This window comes from Podarcis liolepis (genome assembly GCF_965112155.1).
Source record: "Podarcis liolepis genome assembly, chromosome: W".
NCBI classification, from domain to species: Eukaryota; Metazoa; Chordata; class Lepidosauria; order Squamata; family Lacertidae; genus Podarcis; species Podarcis liolepis.
The window spans coordinates 15698017-15718494 of record NC_139568.1 but is presented as its reverse complement, the minus strand read 5'-3'; the positions used below and the strand labels follow the sequence as shown (position 1 = coordinate 15718494).

The window sequence follows — 20478 nt, the reverse complement described above, 5'->3', positions numbered from 1 at the left end:
GTAGCATAACATCGTAAATTACACCCGGCGAAAGCTCGCACATCTTTCCACTCGCAGAGCGTACGAGAATGACAACACACAGAGTAAACCACTCCCGTATGTGTCCGTAACAACGCCTCAAGATGTGAGACGTCACTCAGAACTCTTAACCCTGTAAGTTCTGAAACCCTTAACACCCCCTCTCGTCTTGCATCTTGAGGGAAACTGTGAACACCTATTTACAGACCTCTTTGAGTTCAACTCACCTCCCATTGCCTCTTGCCGCCCTCTGGCATCTGTCCCAGGCAATGGTTGAACCCCTTCAACACTCCCGGAATCGCACTGTGCGAAACCAACCCACGCACTGGTGACCTGAAACCTCTCAGGTGGAACCCCCTTTGTGGTGCGTGTTGACCGTCTGAGCACAAATTCAGGTGCTCCTCCCGACCCACTGGGGTCAGCAAGCGTGTCCTCTGCATCAGAAGACCCCCCTCTGACTTGCTGCGTCTTCGGGCCTTCTGGACTTTGCTAACAGGAGACGAAGGCTCACTCTTGGGTTCTCTCTTAACAGCCTGTGGAGACACCCAACCCTGTGCTTGACCCTCATCAGATACTTGGTCCTCAGCAACAGGCTCCGCCTCTGCCTCTCCTTCCTCCTCAGAATCAGACAGACATTCTGAGAGAATGTCAGGACCATCATTGAGTCTTGACCAACCATCCTGCTCACAGAACTCAGCATGCTTACTGATCAGAAGCTTGGTCTGATCACCTCCTGGGTATGCAAACTTCCACCCATTTGTTGCAGGTTCATACCCACAGAAGATCATTTCCTGGTACCTTGGACCACCTTCCTTCCGTTGAGCCGTTGGTATAGGCACTAAAGCCTTGGAACCAAACACACGGAAGAAATGCACCTGTGGCTTTTTCCGGTGCAACAGAAAAAACAGTGTGTCACCTATAACTTGGTTATAGGACCTGTTAAACGTAAAGCTGGCAGCTTTCCAAGCTTCACTCCAAAAGCTCTGAGGCAACCCAGAGTCACACAGTAGAACCCTGACAGCTTCAGCCAGTGTTTTACTCCTGTGCTCTGCCACGCCTCTCTCTTGAGGAGACTTAGCACCCGTCACCTGGTGATGTATTCCCTCCTGCTTGAAAAACTCCTTCAGAGCAGACCCAGTAAACTGTGACCCACGGTCGCTCTTGAACCCTTGCACCTTGGTGGAGAACCTCAGTTCGACCTCCACAACCCAATCTTTGATCAGTTGCGCCGCCTCGCCTTGCGTCTTCAGCGAGAAAGACCAACCGTTCTGACTAAAATCGTCTGTCAGCATCAGCACAAACCTGGCTCCACCCAGACTCGGACACTCCATGGATCCTGCAAGGTCTGTGTGTACAAGCTCAAAAGGTTTTGTGGTTACCCTCTCCACCCTGGGAAAACTGCACCTTTGTACCTTTACTTTTCTGCATGCCCTGCACTCTAGGGATTTCCCACATGCTTTGAGTTTGCAACCCTTAGTGCAGCTGGGCAACTTCTGAACATCTTCCAAACTGCTGTGCAACATTCTCCTGTGCCACAAGTGAACACAAGAATCATGACTGGGAACACTAGCACACTGCACCTGTGCTCTTTCGGCATTCCCCCCACCCTCCAGAGGTGTCTCCAGAACAAAGAGATTGTTCTTGCATTCCACGTTGACAAGCTGTTTCCCCCCCTCTGGAAATGGAACAGACATCATTTTCAAAGCAAACCTTGTACCCTTCCTTTACAAGAGCAGGTACAGATAACAGACAACAATGTATCTCTGGCACAACGTAGACTTCCAGCTCCGCCTGTAAAAAGGAAACATAAACATTGGTCACGTTAGATAATGGCCTTTGTGACCCATCAGCAAATACAACAGTTGTCCCAGCTGAAACAGCCCTGCAGTTCCGCATCCTGACAGCAGGTGTCTCTGGTATCAGGTGATGACTCGCTCCCGAATCGACTATCCAGCGCATCACCCCGCCCTCACTGGAATTGTTCTTTAGCGTTGCCATAGAAGCCGTAAGATGATAAGAACAGTCTCCACTCTCTGAGGCACGTTCTCCCTTCGCGTTCCCACGCTAGCCTCCTCTCCTGGACTGGTTCCCATGGGAAACGACCTTGGATACATCCTGCCCAGCCTCTCTGCTCCTCTGCGGACAGGATCTTTTGAAATGACTGGTGGAATTGCAGACATAACACTGACGAGTGGAAAAAGCCTGAACAGAGCTTTCAGCTGGCTTGGCCCCCCTGCAACCGGATGGGCTCCCTGTGCCAGCTCTGCCCTCTCTGACACGGCGTTCCTGTTCGTCAGCCAAGCGTCCCGTCACGTACTCCAGAGTAAGATCTGCGGGACTCATCGACTCCAAAGTTAGACACAAATTGTCATAACTTTTGTCCAAAGAGCTGAGCAAAATATAAACCTTCAGCTCCTCTGAAAAGTTGACTTGCAAAAGCCTCAACTCATTGAAAACAGAGAGCATCTCAGTAACATGCTGTCTGATGTTGCCACCTGGATGCAACTTCATCTCAAACAAGCGTCTAGTGGTGTGGATCTTTGCACCAGCCGTGGTCCTGTGGTGCACCCTTTCGAGCGCTGCATAAGCTTCCTGAGCAGTGTCCAGCCCCTCCACCAAAGGTAGCTGTGAACCCTCCAAACTGAGCACTATAGCTCCCAGGGCTTTCTGGTTTTACCTCTGCGAAGCATGAGCAGCTGCAACCTCTGCTGCCGAAGCACCGGCCGCCGCTGGTGGTAATGGGGGCCCTTGGACAGCCTCCCACAGCCCCTTGGCTACCAGCCAGGCCTTAAGCTTCCGGCTCCACTCTTGCCAGTTTTACCCGTCCAACTTTTCGAAGGGGACGGAATATGATTCATGGTTGTCTGCCATCTCCTCCCCCGGGGCTGAGCGTACTCACGAACAACAGCAGTAGCTCCTTCCGGCTCCTGGCAGATCAGCGTCTCCTCCCAGCGAGCTCCTTTCAGCCTCAAAGAAAGCAAAGCTCTAGCTGGCCCCAGCGTCTTCAACAGCTGGCTTCCCCCACACATGGGACGTCTCTCCTGCAACAGCTTCAAAGCTTTGGCTAATTGCCCATAACCTATGGCGGCCAAGAGGGCCAAAATGGAGCCCGGCACGCTTTCGCTACGCACGCAGCTCCCTGTGCCGATCACGGAAACGTCCTCCTGCCTCTTTGGCCAGTTTAGCAGAGCGAATACAGCGGTCAGAAGCAATTGCAGTGTGTGGGTAATAAATCAGAACACACACAAGGCGTTCTCTTATCTTCTCCAGCCTTTAATCGTGTAGCATAACATTGTAAATTACACCCGGCGAAAGCTCGCACATCTTTCCTCTCGCAGAGCGTACGAGAATGACAACACACAGAGTAAACCACTCCCGTATGTGTCCGTAACCACGCCTCAAGATGTGAGACGTCACTCAGAACTCTTAACCCTGTAAGTTCCCTGAAACCCGCACCTCGTCTGGACACGCTCTAATCAGCCAAGACGGGAACAGGTTGAGAGGACAGGTGGTGGGCTTTCCAGCTCGGAGGAGTCTGTCCACATTGGCTGGGGATATCCGGTCGAAGTGGTCCAATACTGGACCCGAGGACAGTCGAGGGGCCTCCAGTTCCTTTATTGTATCCAAATTGGCAGGGAGGTCATGGCGGAGCAACAAGACCTTCTCCACAAAAAAGCTCACAAATGCCTCACAGGTGTGTCAAATTGTTATTTAAATTTGGCTGTCCCTCAGGGGGAGCAAGGTCCCGCGAGGCTTGGCGGAATCTATCAGGGTCCATCAGCCTCTGCGGGCGAGCCCAAATCGGCTCGCCACCTAAGCAGGGTGGGGGTGGAAAGTCAATCCTGGCTTTCAGAGGGTAGTGATCAGACCATGGCACCTTCATCGAAGGAGACATGATCACATCTATACCTACGCCAAAGATCAAATCCAGCGTGTGGCCTGCTTGATGTGTGGGGCCCGAAACAAATCGGGAGAGCCCTAGTGTCGCCATGGAAGACACCAGGTCCAGAGCCTGTGAGGAGGGAGTGGCATCAGCATGGATGTTGAAGTCCCCCAATACCAATAAGTTAGGGAACTCCAAGGCCCAGCCGGCCACCACCTCCAATAGGCCTGACAGGGTGGCTGCTGGTGCGCTAGGTGGCTGGTACACCAGCCAGACAGCCAAGCTCTCCTCGGAGCCCCACACTAGGCCAACACATTCAATGCCGGGGTTCGATGGCGATGGTAGAGCCCTGAAAGGACAATCTTCCCGGATTAATAATGCCACCCCTCCCCCCGACCCACAGTCCGCGACTGGTGGAGGACAGAGAAACCCGGGGGCGCCATCTCTCGTAAGGTAACTGTTGCCCCTTCGCGCACCCAGGTCTCCGTCACACAAGCCAGGTCGACCCCCTGCGAGATAAAGAAATCTTGCAGGGTGGCGATTTTATTGCCTATCGACCTGGCATTGCACAGCACCAGTGATGGAGGTGAGTAATCCTTGCTCACCCTACCCTCGTCCCTCGGGATGGGGCGCAGATTGGAAGGGGTACGAGCATATCCATATCTCGATCCCCTTCGCCTATAACATCTGCCCCCACCGCCATACCTCCCTCGCCCCTCCACGGTAGCAATCCCAGGCCTCATAGTAGCCTCCATTGATGGCAATTAATGTTATTCTTTTGCAGCCTAAAACAATAAAACCTTAAAACCTTAAAACAATAAAAACAAAAAACAAAAACAACCCAGAAAACAATAAAACAATACAAATAAAAACTGCAAAAATTACAAATTCATCAAAATCTAACAAATTCCCAAGCCCCCCCCCAAACATCCATCCCACCCCCATATATAAAAAATCTAAAGGGAAAGGAAATTATTTATTTATTTATTTTTAAAAAAAAACATGTTAAAAAGAACTCTGCACCCCTCCGGGTCCTCCTGGGCAGTAGCAGCATCGGTGGCAACAACCATCCTTGTGAGGCCCCACCCTGGGCCAGATAGTAAGTGGCAGGAGCAGAAGCTGGCATAGCTCTATGTACAAAGGCCCCAAGCCCTAATTATCAGCTTACTGTCAAACATGGCCCATAGAGGGGTGTTCTCATCCTGAAGCAAAGTTCTTAACCCGAGGTACTATTTCTGGGTTAGTGGAGTCTGTAACCTGAAGCGTATGTAACCTGAAGTGTATGTAACCCAAGGTACAACTGTATTTGTTTTAAGTTTTTCATGTGTGCTAAAACTCAGTCTAAGGTTTTTTTTGGTTTTTTACCAAAAAACCACACGTTTAACCATATCAGTTAACAAACATGGGTACATATGCTATAATTTTATTGTTTTAGTTAAATGCACTATTTAAATTGTTATTAAGGAAATGATTATTTTTCTCCTTCAGCTGAAGCACTATTTCTGGGTTAGCGGTGTCTGTAACCTGAAGCATATGTAACCCGAGGTACCACTGCATGCAGTAATGGCAAAAGTCGCCAATTTAGTAAATAATTGACCCAGCTTTATAATTTGTATACAACTTAACAGAACTGTAACAAAATAAACATCTGTTTGAAATTGTATAATAGACCTTAGGTTACAAAAATATTTCCTGTTTAAAAATAGCAGCTTTGTGTGTATATGATAAAGAAAGAAATATATAGAAGAAATCTTTTCTGTCTGATCTAGAAATGAAATCATATTTTAAACTAATTCTTGCTTTAGATTTTTATAATCATATATGGTATTTCTTCAATAGCAAACTACCTAGAATTGGAAATAATATTTAGTACACTAACCTTTGTTTAACTCTTGATAAATGTCAGCTTGCTGAGTTATTTTGTACCATTGTGATTCAATGTTATATTTGCACTCAACAAGGGAAACCCACATGACCTGAATAATACTACTACTACTACTACTACTACTACTACTAATAATAATAATAATACTTTATTTGTACCCCGCCCATCTGGCTGGGTTTCCCCAGCCACTCTGGGCGGCTTCCACAGAAACCAAAAAATACAGTAAAATCACACATTAAAAACTTCCCTGAACAGGGCTGCCTTAAGATGTCTTCTGAATGTCAGGTAGTTGTTTATCGCTTTGACATCTGATGGGAGGGCGTTCCACAGGGCAGGCGCCACTACCGAGAAGGCCCTCTGCCTGGTTCCCTGTAGCTTTGCTTCTCACAATGAGGGAACCGCCAGAAGGCCCTCGGCACTGGATCTCAGCGTCCGGGCAGACCAATGGGGGTGGAGACGCTCCTTCAGGTATTCTGGGCCGAGGCTGTTTAGGGCTTTAAAGGTCAGCACCATCACTTTGAATCGTGCTCGGAAATGTACTGGGTCTCGGCCGGGTCTAGCTGCCGCATTCTGGATTAGTTGTAGTTTCCGGGTCACCTTCAAAGGTAGCCCCCCGTAGAGCACATTGCAGTAGTCCAAGCGGGAGATAACTAGAGCATGCACCACTTTGGTGACACAGTCCGCAGGAAGGTAGGGTCTCAACCTGCGTACCAGGTGGAGTTGGTAGACAGCTGCCCTGGATACAGAATTGACCTGCGCCTCCATGGACAGCTGCGAGTCCAAAATGACTCCCAGGCTGCGCACCTGGTCCTTCAGGGGCACAGTTACCCTATTCAGGACCAGGGAGTCCTCCACACCAGCCCGCCCCCTGTCCCCCAAAAACAGTACTTCTGTCTTGTCAGGATTCAACCTCAATCCATTAGCCGCCATCCATCCTCCAACCGCCTCCAGGCACTCACAAAGGACCTTCACCGCCTTCACTGGTTCTGATTTGAAAGAGAGTTAGAGCTGGGTATCATCTGCATATTGATGGACACCCAGTCCAAACCCCCTGATGATCTCTCCCAGTGGCTTCATATAGATGTTAAAAAGCATGGGGGAGAGGATGGAACCCTGAGGCACCCCACAAGTGAGGGTCCAGGGGTCTGAACACTCATCCCCCACCACCACTTTCTGAGCACGGCCCAGGAGGAAGGAGTGAAACCACTGTATAACAGTGCCCCCAGCTCCCAGCCCCTCTAGACGGTCCAGAAGATGTTATGGTCGATTGTATCAAAGGCCGCTGAGAGATCCAGCAGAACTAGGAAACAGCTCTCACCTTTCTCCCTAGCTCGCCGGAGATCATCAACCAGTGCGACCAAGGCAGTTTCAGTCCCATGATGAGGCCTGAATCCCGACTGGAAGGGATCCAAATGGTCCGCATCCTCCAGGCTTGCCTGGAGTTGTTCAGCAACCACGTGCTCAATCACCTTGCCCAAGAATGGAAGATTTGAGACTGGGCGATAGTTGGCCATACTGGCCGGGTCTAAAGATGTTTTTTTAAGAAGCAGTTTAATGACCGCCTCTTTCAGCGGATCTGGGAATGTTCCCTCACAGAGGGAAGCATTCACCACCCCCACAGAGCCCATCGCCCAGCCCGTCCCAGCTTGCTTTTATTAGCCAGGATGGGCAAGGATCAAGGAGACAGGTGGTTGGTTTCACGCATCCGAGCAGCCTGTCCACATCCTCGGGGGTAACGGATTGAAATTGATTCCATGCAACTTGACCAGACAGGGCTCCAGCACTCTCCCGCCCCAGCCCTCCTCCCACGGTGGTGTCTAGCTCCTTCCGAATATGAGTGAATTTTTCTGCAAAAAACTTTGCAAAGTCTTTGCAGGAGCTCTTGGGGTCTTTGCAAGGCCCAGGTGGTAAAGGTGGTTCTGTTAAATTGCGGACCACCTGAAAGAGTCTCCTGCTACTATTTTCTGCAGATGCAATAGAGGCGGTGAAGAAAGTCTTCTTCGCCGTCGCTATCACCACTTGGTAGGCTCAACGTTGAGCTCTAACCTGTGTCCGGTCAGATTCGGAGTGAGTTTTCTGCCACCGACGCTCTAGCCGTCTCAGCGATTGTTTCATCGCCCTCAGCTCCGAAGAAAACCACGGGGCTGTCTGGGCTCCATGTAATCAGAGAGGGCGCTTTGGAGCCAGACAGTCAATAGCCCTGGTTAACTCCGCATTCCAGCGGGCCACCAGGGAATCAGCTGAAAGGCCATCAACATGGGATAAAGCATCCCCTACCACTCTCTGGAAACCATTTTTTTTGTTTTTTTTAATAGAATATTTATTGAGATTATACAAAAAAATTACACATAAAGAAAGAAAAAACAAAAACTAACAAACACAAGCTAGCAAGCTAGCAAGAAAGTTGACAAAAAGACAACCTAGAAAGAAGGAAGAAGAAAAAATAGAAAAAAGAAGAAAAAAGATATTTTAAAAAAGAATAAATCCATTTTTTCAGCATCTTTGAGCTCATTTGCTTATTTCCTTGACCTCCTCAAACCTCCCCTTTTGTATTCCCGTTTTCCAAATCTTTTCAGCAAATCCTTACCCTCTTTCATTTATCTTTGCTCTATAACTTAACCTATTATAACTATACATTTTCATCCGTATAACTATCTATATTTACCTATTCTTATTAACCTTATTACCAAAACCACTTCTTTTCAGTCCAACATCATTTTAACATTCATTAATTTTACAGTATTTCTGCAGATAGTCTTTAAATTTCTTCCAATCTTCCTCCACCATTTCTTCTCCCTGGTCTCGGATTTTGCCAGTCATTTCTGCCAATTCCATATAGTCCATCACCTTCATCTGCCATTCTTCCAGAGTGGGTAAATCTTGTGTCTTCCAATACTTTGCAATAAGTATTCTTGTTGTCGCGTACATAAAAAAAGTTCTATCCTTCTTTGGCATCAATTGGCAGACAATGCCCAGAAGAAAGGCCTCTGGTTTCTTCAGGAAGGTATATTTAAATACCTTTTTCATTTCATTATAGATCATTTCCCAGAAAGCCTTAATCCTTGGGCACGTCCACTAAAGGTGAAAGAATGTACCTTCAGTTTCTTTACATTTCCAACATTTATTATCGGGCAAATGATAGATTTTTGCAAGCTTGACTGGGGTCATGTACCACCTATAAATCATTTTCATAATATTCTCTCTTAGGGCATTACATGCCGTAAATTTTATACTTGTGGTCCACAACTGTTCCCAGTCAACAAACATAATGTTATGTCCAACATCTTGTGCCCATTTAATCATAGCAGATTTAACCGTCTCGTCCTGAGTGTTACATTTTAACAGCAAGTTATACATTCTTGAAAGTATCTTTGTTTTAGGATCTAACAGTTCTGTTTCCAACTTTGATTTTTCCACCTGGAAGCCCATTTTTTTGTCTAAATTATAGGCCTCTCTTATTTGGTAATAGTGAAGCCAGTCTCGCACTTTATCTTTTAGTTTCTCAAAACTCTACAATTTCAATTTGTCTCCTTCCTGCTCCAAAATTTCCCAATATTTCGGCCACTTGGCCTCCATATTGAGCTTTTTCTGAGCCTTTGCCTCCATCGGTGACAACCACCTTGGGGTTTTGTTTTCAAGTAAGTCTTTATATCTTTGTCCAGACATTAAACAATGCTTTCCTGACAATATGGTTTTTAAATGCTTTATGTGCCTTGTCGTACCACAAGTATGCATGCCACCCAAAAACATTGTTAAAACCTTCTAAATCCAAAATGTCTGTTGTCAGGGAACTGACATCAGAGCAGAGGGGAGAGGCGAGGCTCCCAGATTCTGCAGGAGAGGGAACGAGTAAGGGAAGAGAGAGAACGTCATCTGGGGAAGGAAGTCCAGGTGACACCAGGAAGAAGGGAGAGGCAGAGAGCATCTCGGAGGTGAGGCTCCGAGACTCTTCCAGTGAAGTCAGTGAGGAGGGTGGAGGACCACCACTCGGCACGCCCACTCTGCGCAGAAGGCTTCCGCGCAGAGAGGCGAGGCGAAGGTTGTCCGTTAAGGAATTCTTATGCTGGAGGAAATTTAGGAGATGCCCACTCACGGATTCTGCTAGCGACTGAGCAGCAGCGTCAAGGGCTGCTCAGTCAGGGAAAGACACAGCCACCCCTAAGCAGTTTGGAACAGCTGGAAGTTTACACACAAGCAACCCCAATTCCCGTGACAGCAATCCATGAGTCCTTTACATTGCTTGTGTGCAAGAGGACCGGGGTACAGTCATGAGTCAAACCGGAGGAGCCGGCGCAGGAGAAGGGGCCAAAGGCGGACAGAGTCTGGAGGAGAGAAACCGAGACTTGGAGCAGCAACTAGCTCTACTAGCGGCGCGGCTGGATGAGAGGAGGACACATGATGCCCAGGGGAAGATTACCCCCATCGCAAGAAAGGTACCGGGACTTGTGCAGAAATTTGGGGGCAACCCCAGAGATTATAACGCTTTTAAGACAGAAGTGCAGTATGCGCTGGATCTGCAGTACGATGACTTTGCCGACAATGGGGGAAGAGTCGCTTTCGTGGTGGGGCACCTGGAGGGGCGGGCCAGAGATTGGGTTCGACCCTTAATGGCGGCGGAGAACGCGGCTTTGAAGGACCCGAGAAAGTTTTTTAGCACGATGGATCACATGTTCTCGAGCGATGTTGAACAGAGTGTGACTCGCAAAGAACTGATGGGGTGCAAACAAGGAAACCAGTCAGTTAGAGAGTACTGGTCGAGATTTGCTATGCTGATCCATAAACTTGGGTGGGATCTGAGTTCGGAACCAGTACAAATGTTTTTTGAGGAGGGCTTATCCTCTTGGGTGAGAGACGAACTTTCCCGCTCACCCCGCCCGGAATCGATGGACCAGCTGACCAAGTTGGCGCTCGCTGTAGGAGTCCGACAAGAGACGCGCGCTCTGGAAAGGCGGGAAGGGAGAGCAGAGCGTTGGCATGACAACCGCATTCCAGACATGCCAGCGTCTATTGTGCCACCCGAGGAGATTGGAGGAGCGAGCGTGCACGGGTTTTCAAACTCCAGCGAGGTGCGTAAGAAGGAGGGGAAAACCAGTAAGAGGTGTTTCCTATGCCAGCAGCCGGGACATTTTGCCAGAGCATGCCCTCAGAAGAAGGCGTGGCAAGGAATGGTGGGGGCAGTGGGGAGTGAGGAGGAAAAGAAAGAGGCACCAGGAAACGGCAGTGCTTGGCTGCAGGAAGGCGGGCACAGCAGCCAGGCGAGCAACCAGTAGAAGTGCCCAAACCAGACCCTCCCCGAGCAGCCATCGCCATAGAGGTGGTGCTATAACTCCCAAACGGAGACCCCATCAAAGTGAAGGTGCTGCTGGATTCAGGCAGCTCTTGCAACTTCTTTAGCAAGGATTTTGCGCTAGAACACCAGCTACAGGTGGTGCCTCTAGAACATCCCCTGCAAGTAACCACTATTGATGGGAGAGAACTTTTGGGAGGGGAAGTGACCCACCAGACCCCCCCCCCATGAAAATGACAGTTTCCAGACACACTGAGACAATTGCCTTTCATGTAGCCACCTTAGCAGGACCACCTATCATACTGGGAATGAGTTGGCTGGCACTGCACGACCCAGTAGTAGGGTGGCACCAGTGGACAGTCACCTTTGGGTCAGCTCACTGCGTAGAGCACTGCCACGAAGGGGAAACCCCGAGGATGGCAGTAGCCAGGGTGGCAGGGATGGCGGTGGGAGAAAAGGGGAGAGTACCACCTCAGTATGCAGACCTGGAAGAAGTCTTCAGCGAGAGAGAGGCGGATAGACTACCCCCTCACCGGCCCTTTGACTGTCAGATCAACCTACTCCCAGGGGCTCAGTTACCAGTGGGTAAGCTGTACGCCATGTCAGACAGGGAGATGCAGGAGTTGCGGAAGTTCATTGACAAGAATCTGAAGAGGGGCTTTATACGTGAATCAAGGGCGGTGGGGGGCAGTCCAGTGTTCTTTGTGGACAAGAGAGACTCCAAAGAACCACGCTTAGTCGTAGATTACAGGTCCGTCAACCGGGTGTCGGAACCGGTGACCTTCCCAATGCCCAGGATTGATGACATTTTGGCCAGGGTAAGGAAAGGGAAGGTGTTTACCAAGTTGGACCTTCGAGGGGCGTACAATTTGATAAGGATAAGGGAGGGGGATGAATGGAAAACCACGATGTTCACCCCTCTGGGAGCCTTTGAGTATCTCGTTATGCCCTTCAGATTACAATCGGGATCCAGCACATTTCAAGCATTCATGCACCACGTGCTGGGGTCCCTGCTGTACAAGAATTGTGTGGCCTTCCTGGACGACGTGCTTATCTACTCAGAGAACGAGGAGCAGCATGTGAAAGATGTCAGGGAAGTGCTGAAAAGGCTGCAGGAGCATCAGCTGTGGGTCAAACTGGAGAAATGCCAATTCCATGCCCGAGAGGTGGAGTTCCTGGGCTACAGGTTGTCAGACAAAGGTCTGGCAATGGACCCAGGCAAGGTGCAGGCCGTGCTAGAATGGAAGCCTCCCAAGAACAGGAAGGACGTGCAGAGGTTCTTGGGGTTTGCAAATTTCTACAGGAAGTTCATCAAGAACTTCGCCCATCTAACGGCACCCATAACGGATTGTCTCAGCAGCAAGAAGAAGTTCGAATGGACGGAAGAGGCCCAGCGTTCCTTTGAAAAGCTTAAGAGGGCTTTCGCGTCGGAAGAGCAGCTCCTACATGTGGATTTGCGGAAGCCGATGAGGCTAGAGACGGATGCGTCAGACAGAGCTGTAGGAGGCATATTGCTCCAGCAGGGAAATGGGGAGTGGAAGCCGTGTGCCTTCTTTTCCAGGAAGCTGAACAAGTCAGAGCAAAACTATACAGTGTACGATCGGGAACTGCTGGCAATTCACGAGGCCTTTCGACGATGGAGACATTTTCTCATAGGCACACAGCACAAAGTCCAGGTGTGTACTGACCACAAGAACCTGGAATATTGGAGAACGGCGAGAGTGCTGAACCAACGACAGGTGCGGTGGGCTCAGGAGTTTTCCAAGTTTAATTTTGAGATTAGGTACGTGCCTGGGAAGGAAAATGTCAGAGCAGACGCCCTCTCCCGCAAGCCCGAATACGAGGAAGGGGAGGGAGGGCCAGAAGCGCATTATGTCATACCCGAGGACAAATGGGTGTGGGGGGGAGTGTTCGTAGGGAGGCAAGAGCTGGCCGGTTTGTCGAGGGATGATCAGTATGCACAAACCAAGATCAGGGAAATTGGTATCACTGGGGAAACTCAGGGGGGGTTTGAAGTAAAGGACGGGGCATTGTACTATAAGGGTGCATTGTACATACCTGAGGGGAATTTGAGGAGCAGAATACTCAAACAACTGCATGACAACCCCACGGCAGGACATTTTGGCCAACATAAGACAATGTTACTGGTCACCAGGCAGTTTTGGTGGCCACGGGTGAGGGAAGATGTGAAGGAGTATGTACGCGGGTGCCAGTGCTGCCAGAGAGTGAAGGGGGAGAGGACAGCACCTGCGGGGTTACTGGAGCCCTTACCGACACCAGAGAGGCCATGGGAGGTGGTATCAATTGATTTTATGACGGATTTACCCAAAGCCAGGGGGAAAACGGCAGTAATGGTGGTAGTTGACTTGATGACCAAAATGTGCCATTTTATTGCGTGCTCGCCTGCAGTGACTGCAGAAGAAACAGCAAAGCTGTTTGTAGAGCATGTTTTCAGGTTGCATGGCGCCCCCTTGAGGATTTTATCCGACAGAGGCCGGCAATTCACGTCCAGATTCTGGAGGAAGCTTATGAGTCTGCTGGACGTCGCGGTTAGTTTCTCAACGGCCAGACATCCAGAAACAAACGGACAAGCAGAGAGAGCTAACAGCATTCTTCAACAATATCTACGCTGCTACGTCAACGAGAGGGAGAATGATTTGGGTGGACAAATTAGCGCTGGCTGAGTTTGCATACAATAATGCAGAACATGTGTCCACAGGGATGAGTCCGTTTATGGCGAATTACGGGTGTCAGGGGTTCAGGAGCAGAGGCAAGGGCAAGGGAGGAAACAGAGCGAGGGGGAGGAGGCAGAAGAAAAGATGAGTGATGACGACGACCCGAGATCTCCGAGTCTTTCCAATGAATCAGAAGATTCACAGAAAGGAGCACCAGTGGCCAGGGCAAGGGGGGCTCCTAGGGGGACACCCCAGGAAGAAAGGGCCAGAGGGGGCTCAGAGGGGAGCAGTTGGAAATCGGGACCAGCGTCACCAACAGAGAGCAGGGGAGAGGAAGGGCGCCAGGTATCAAGCGCTGGCAGCTCACAACAGGAGGGAGGGCACGAGTCAGGAGTGGCCACACTGTCGCGTATTCCACGCGGCGTTTTCAGCGAAACACTAAGAGTTCCAGGTTTTTCAGTGCAGTCCTTTTAATGTGAGCTATATACAGGCATTTACAAAAGAAACAGTCCATACAGAGTACTTACAAACGAATACTCTCCACCACAGCACCACCACACTACAGCACAACCACCAACACCCCTGTACAACCACCACACTACTGTTAAACAGGCTTTCCTTTTAAAAACAGGTGATAGCCAATTACACTAATCACACTCCTGCTGAGTCACTCTGACCCAGCAGAGTATTGCATCATCCTGTTGAAGCCTGCAGACTTATCCAGTATCCTGCGAATCCCAACACTCCTCCTTAAGTCAAAGGCTTGAGACCCAATAATTTTCTTAAGTCTCGAAATTTAGGAGCATCCAAACATTTTGTATACAAATCTGCCACATTACATTTTGTGTTACAGTGCTGTACCTTTAACACATTTCTTTCCAAAGCATTTTTCACATTTCCGTATCTTATCGCAATATGTTTACTCTTGCTCTTAAAGTTCTGTTGGTTAGCAAGCTGTTGTGCAGCCATGTTGTCACTTAGCACAGTGATTGGCATTTCAGAAGGTATTCCAAGCTCTTTTGTTAGGCAAGCAAACCACTCTATTTGTGATACACATTCACTTATGGCTGAGTACTCTGCTTCACAAGTACTTGTGGCAACAAATGTTTGTTTCTGGGATTTCCACTGAACCAGGGCATTTCCAATATATATGGCATAGCCAGTGGTAGACTTTCCATTTTCTCTGTCTCCCCAGCTGGCATCAGCGTATGCATACACTTGCTGATCATGTCCTGTATCCAGCACCAGTTTGTAATCTTTTGTGCCTTTCAGATACCTTAGGATTCTTTTAAGTGCTACCCAATCTCTCTGAGCCGGGTCTGCACTTCTTTGGCTTAACATGTGCACTGCCAATGTTATGTCGGGTCTTGTCCAACAACTTAAATATAACAGAGAACCCAACAGAGAATGAAACGCTGTTGCATTCTCACATTTTTGCCCTTCTGGTTCATTTTTGTACTGGGTAGTTATGGGAGTGTCAACCTCATTTGCCCTCTCCATTCCATAGGTCTTCAGTAACTTTTCGATTTTTTCCTTCTGACTCAGAGAGTAAACGCCCTCTTCATTTCTCTGAACCTCTACTCCTAAGTAATTCTGAATCTCTCCCAAATACTTCAGTTTGTATTTGTTACCTAGGCTGTTTATAAACCAAGACACTTGCTTTTGTGCAGTTGTTATTAGACAAATATCATCAACATACAAAAGTAAATAACAAACACTTCCTTGCACCATTGCTGAATATAAACAGGAATCAGCCAGGCTTTGTTTGAATCCCATCTTTTTCAAAGTTGTGTCTATGCATTCATGCCATAGACGTGCACTTTGGTGTAAACCGTATAGTGCCCTTTGCAGTTTTAACACCATACTGTCTTTTTCTAGCTCATAACCTGGTATTTGCTGTAAATATACCTCGGCGTCAATAGGAGCATTTAAATATGCTGAGGCAACATCAAAATGATTAACTTTTAACCCTCTCAGACTTGCCATTGCTAAAACTGATTTTACTGTTTCAGCCTTTGCTGTTGGGGCAAACACTTCATCATAATGTATCATTTTCCTCTGTGTAAAGCCCCGTGCAACCAACCTGGCTTTCCTCTGACAACTACCATCAGCCAGCTTTTTCACTTTAAAAACCCACTTACAGCTTATGGGCTTTTTACCTTCAGGCAATTCTGTAGGTACAAACACATTGTTGTTTAGCAGAGAGTTATACTCTGCCTGCATTGCCTTTAACCACGCCTCTTTCTCTAGAGTAGGTAACTCTTGCACTTCTTAAACGTTTTCTGGCTCAGTTATACAAACCTGGTTTATGGTGGCTGGGAACCCATAACGGTCTGGAGGTTGACGTTTATTACTTCTTGCAGACCTCCTTGGTTCATTAATCTCACCCCCTGGGCTACCTTCAGGACTGCTTTTGGGGTGGATTGACTCTGTAGATCTACCTCCTCCTGTCCCTGTTGCACTTTCTTCTCTCCCCTGCTCCATGCTAGCAGATGGAGAAAAATGCTCAACCTTTACTTCCTCTCTTTCAGTTTCTCTGGGAGAGCTGCCAATTCTTAGCTTTGTTTCAACTGCCTTATCAGGTATGCTCGGCAGTAAAACTTTTTCTGGCAGCAGGTTTGCATGTATCTTGGGCCAATTTCTTTGCTCATTAAAGCTGGCTGACTGACTATAACTCAAAAGGTTTTTATCATCTTCATTTTTTTTTTTTATAAAATTTTTATTGGTTTTACAACATTTTTAAGAAAAACAGACAAACACTAAAAATGACAAACATACACGTATAGTTTCAAACATATTTTCATAAACCTCTTTTCTTGGACTTCCCCATACCCCCCCTCTCTGCATCCCAATGTCCATAGTTCAGCTAGCAACTCCCAATTGTTACTTTCCAATCTCTATCATCTTAGTCCTCTTTTATAATCTGACCTTATATCCCTGTACCCCTTTGTTTCTGGAAACCACGGCATTTTAGCATTCATTAAGTTTATAGTAGTCCTTAAGATAGCTTTTGAATTTTCTCCATTCTTCTTCCACCGTCTCTTTTCGTTGGTCACGGATTCTGCCTGTCATCTCGGCCAGTGTCATATAGTCCATCACTTTCATCTGCCATTCTTCCAAAGTGGGTAAATCTTGTGTCTTCCAATACTTTGCGATGAGTATTCTTGCTGCTGTTGTGGCATACATGAAAAAAACTCTATCTTTCTTTGTCACCAATTGGCCGACAATGCCCAAGAGAAAGGCCTCTGGTTTTTTAGGAAAGGTACATTTAAGTACCTTTTTCATTTCATTATAGATCATTTCCCAGAAGGCCTTAATCTTCGGGCATGTCCACCAAAGGTGATAAAAGGTACCTTCAGTCTCTTTACATTTCCAACATTTGTTATCGGGCAAATGATAGATTTTTGCCAGCTTGACTGGGGTCATGTACCACCTGTATACCATTTTCATAATGTTTTCCTTTAAGGCATTACATGCCGTAAATTTTATACCGGTGTTCCATAACCATTCCCAGTCAGCTGACATAATGTTGTGTCCAACATCCTGAGCCCACTTAATCATAGCCGATTTAACTGTTTCATCCTGTGTGTTCCATTTCAACAACAAGTTATACATTCTAGATAAATTCTTAGTATTGGGTTCTAACAGTTCGGTTTCTAATTTTGATTTTTCCACCTGAAAACCGACTTTCCTGTCCTGTTTAAAAAATTCCATTATTTGGCGATATTGGAACCAATTTTCTACTTTATGCTTCAATTTCTCCTGACTTTGTAGTTTGAACTTATCTCCATCCTGTTCTAAAATTTCCCAATACTTCGGCCATCCGACCTCCATATTGAGTTTCTTCACTGCTTTAGCCTCCACTGGTGACACCCATCTAGGGGTTTTGTTTTCCAATAGATCTTTATATCTTATCCAAACATTAAACAATGCTTTTCTGACAATGTGATTTTTAAAGGCACTGTTGACTTTATCATACCAAAGATATGCATGCCAACCAAAAGCGTTATTGAAACCTTCCAGATCCAAGATGTCCGTGTTCTCGAGGAGCATCCATTCTCTGAGCCAGCAAAAAGCTGCTGCCTCATAGTACAATTTTAGGTCCGGCAGGGCAAAACCCCCTCTTTCTTTAACATCTGTCAATATTTTAAATTTAATTCGGGGCTTTTTGCCCTGCCAGACAAATTTCGAGATATCTTTGTGCCACCTCTTAAAACATTCCATCTTATCAATAATCTGCAAGGTCTGAAACAAAAATAACATTCTAGGCAATACATTCATTTTAATTACTGCAATTCGGCCTAACATTGACAGTTTCAAATTTGACCATATTTCTAAATCTTTTTTAATTTCTGACCAACATTTTTCATAGTTGTCCTTATACAAATTCTGATTCTTAGATGTTAAGTAAACCCCTAGGTATTTGACCTTCTTGACCACAGTCAAACCTGTTTCCTCTTGAAATTTCTCCTTTTCCATATCTGTTAGGTTTTTCCCTAAAACTTTGGTTTTTTGCTTGTTCAACTTAAATCCAGCTACCTGACCAAACTGTTGTATTATTTCTAAAACCTTTTTCGTACTAGTGTTTGGCTCTTGCAAAGTCAATACTAGGTCATCTGCGAACGCTCTTAACTTATAATGTTTAGCTCCGACCTGCACACCTTTGACCTGCTGGTCATTTCTTATCATATTCAGCAACACCTCCAGAACTGAAATAAAAAGTAATGGGGAAATCGGGCACCCCTGTCGTGTTCCTTTTTCTATCTTAAGTTCCTCAGTCACAACATTGTTTACAATCAGTTTGGCTTTTTGTTCAGAATATATTGCAGCCATACCATTCTCAAAACCCTGACCTACCCCCATCCCATGAAGATTCTTCCTCATAAAACTCCAAGAAGTATTGTCAAAGGCTTTCTCCGCATCCACAAAGATCAATACTGCTTTAGTGTTTATATTCACCTCTAGCTTTTCCAAAATATCTATTACATTCCTTACATTGTCTGCTAGATGTCTTTTAGGGAGAAAGCCTGCTTGGTCTTTATGAATCTTCTCCATCAAGACTCTTTTAAATCTTTTTGCCAAAATGTCTGCAAAAATTTTGTAATCCACATTAAGCAGAGATATTGGGCGGTAGTTCTTAAGTTGGGTCTTTTCAGTCTCTGACTTTGGTATGAGTGAAATATATGCCTCTTTCCACGATTCAGGTGCCTTTTTTCCCTCAAGGATCTCATTACAAACTTCTCTTAGTGGTTGAGTCAACCATTCCTTCAGCGATTTGTAGTATCTGGAAGTCAGTCCATCTGGTCCCGGAGATTTGCCCAGTTGCATATTCTGAATGGCAGCCTCTACCTCTTGTTCTGAGATTCTCTGGTTCAAATCCATCTTACTTTGATGAGAGATGTTTTGTAGTCCATATTTTCCGAGGAATTTGTCTATATCTTCTTCATTTTGCGGGCCTTGGGTGTAGAGTTTTTTAAAATAACTTAAAAAGCAATTTCTGATTTCATTGGGTTTGGATATGTTCTTTCCATCCACCTCTAGGCTTGTAACTGTATTTAGTTTCTGCCTTTTCTTCAGTTGCCATGCCAAAAGTTTGCCACATTTATTTGCTGATTCAAAAGTCTTTTGCTTCATTTGCCTTATCTTCCATTCAATCTCTTGGTTCATCAATTCCATATATTGTGTTTGATATAATTTGATCTCTCTTAAAATGTCCTGAGACTTTGGTTTTGTTCTTAATTTCCTCTCTCCTTCCTTTATCATTTCCAGAATCTTCTCTTTTTTCTCATTTTGTTTTTTCCTCTTTATTGAGTTTTGTTGAATCAAAAATCCTCTCATCACCGCTTTACTTGCGTCCCAGATCACTCTTTTCTCCACGTCGGTCCTCAAATTTATTTCAAAATAGTCTTTTAGGGTCTTTTGGGCCTTCGTGAGAGTCTCCTTATCTCGAAAGAGGGTGTCATTCATTCTCCATCTAAATTGACCAGTTGTTGTGAGTTTCATCTCCATCTTCACGGCGTTATGGTCGGAGCAAGTTTTTGGGCAGATTTCCACTTTCTTAATCTTTGGAGCCATTCCACTAGTAACCCAGATTTGATCGATTCTGGTCCAGGTCATCATTGCTTGGGAGAAAAAGGTTCCCTCTCTCTCCAGAGGATTCCTTGTTCTCCAAATATCTATCAAGTCCATGTTTTCAGTCATTTCGAAAAAAGTCTTAGGGAGTCTCCCTTCTTTGGTGACTGTAAGTCTTTGTGCCTTATCCATATTGGTGGAGACCACGCCATTCATGTCTCCCATAATTATCATATTGTAATCCAGATAGTCCATCAAAGTTTCATGAAGTCTCTTAAAGAAGTCGGATTTGCCTTCATTTGGTGCATAAATTCCAACAACTAAAAATTTTTCTCCTTGTACTTGTATCTCCACAGCCAGATATCTCCCTTGTTCATCTTTAAATATCATTTTTGGAGCCCATTTCTCCTTCACATATATTACAACTCCTCTCTTCTTAACTTTGTCTGATGAGATAAATTCTTGTCCTAGCCTTTTGTTTGAAAGTAATCTCCTGTGGGCTCTGGTTATGTGAGTTTCTTGTAAGCATATCAAGTCCAATTGTTCTCTATTCAATATATGAAATACTTGTCTTCTCTTCAAAGGCCCATTGAGCCCATTACAATTCCAACTAAGGAATTGCAGAGCCATCTTGTTATTTTCCTAAGGCTCCTCCAAC

General features: G+C 46.4%; 1 long non-coding RNA gene across 1 annotated transcript in view; it reads left to right on the top strand.

Moving 5' to 3' along the window:
• The window catches only part of LOC310697712, a 1172922-nt gene that overhangs the window by 423693 nt on the left and 728751 nt on the right, over nt 1-20478 (top strand). The window lies entirely within an intron of this gene.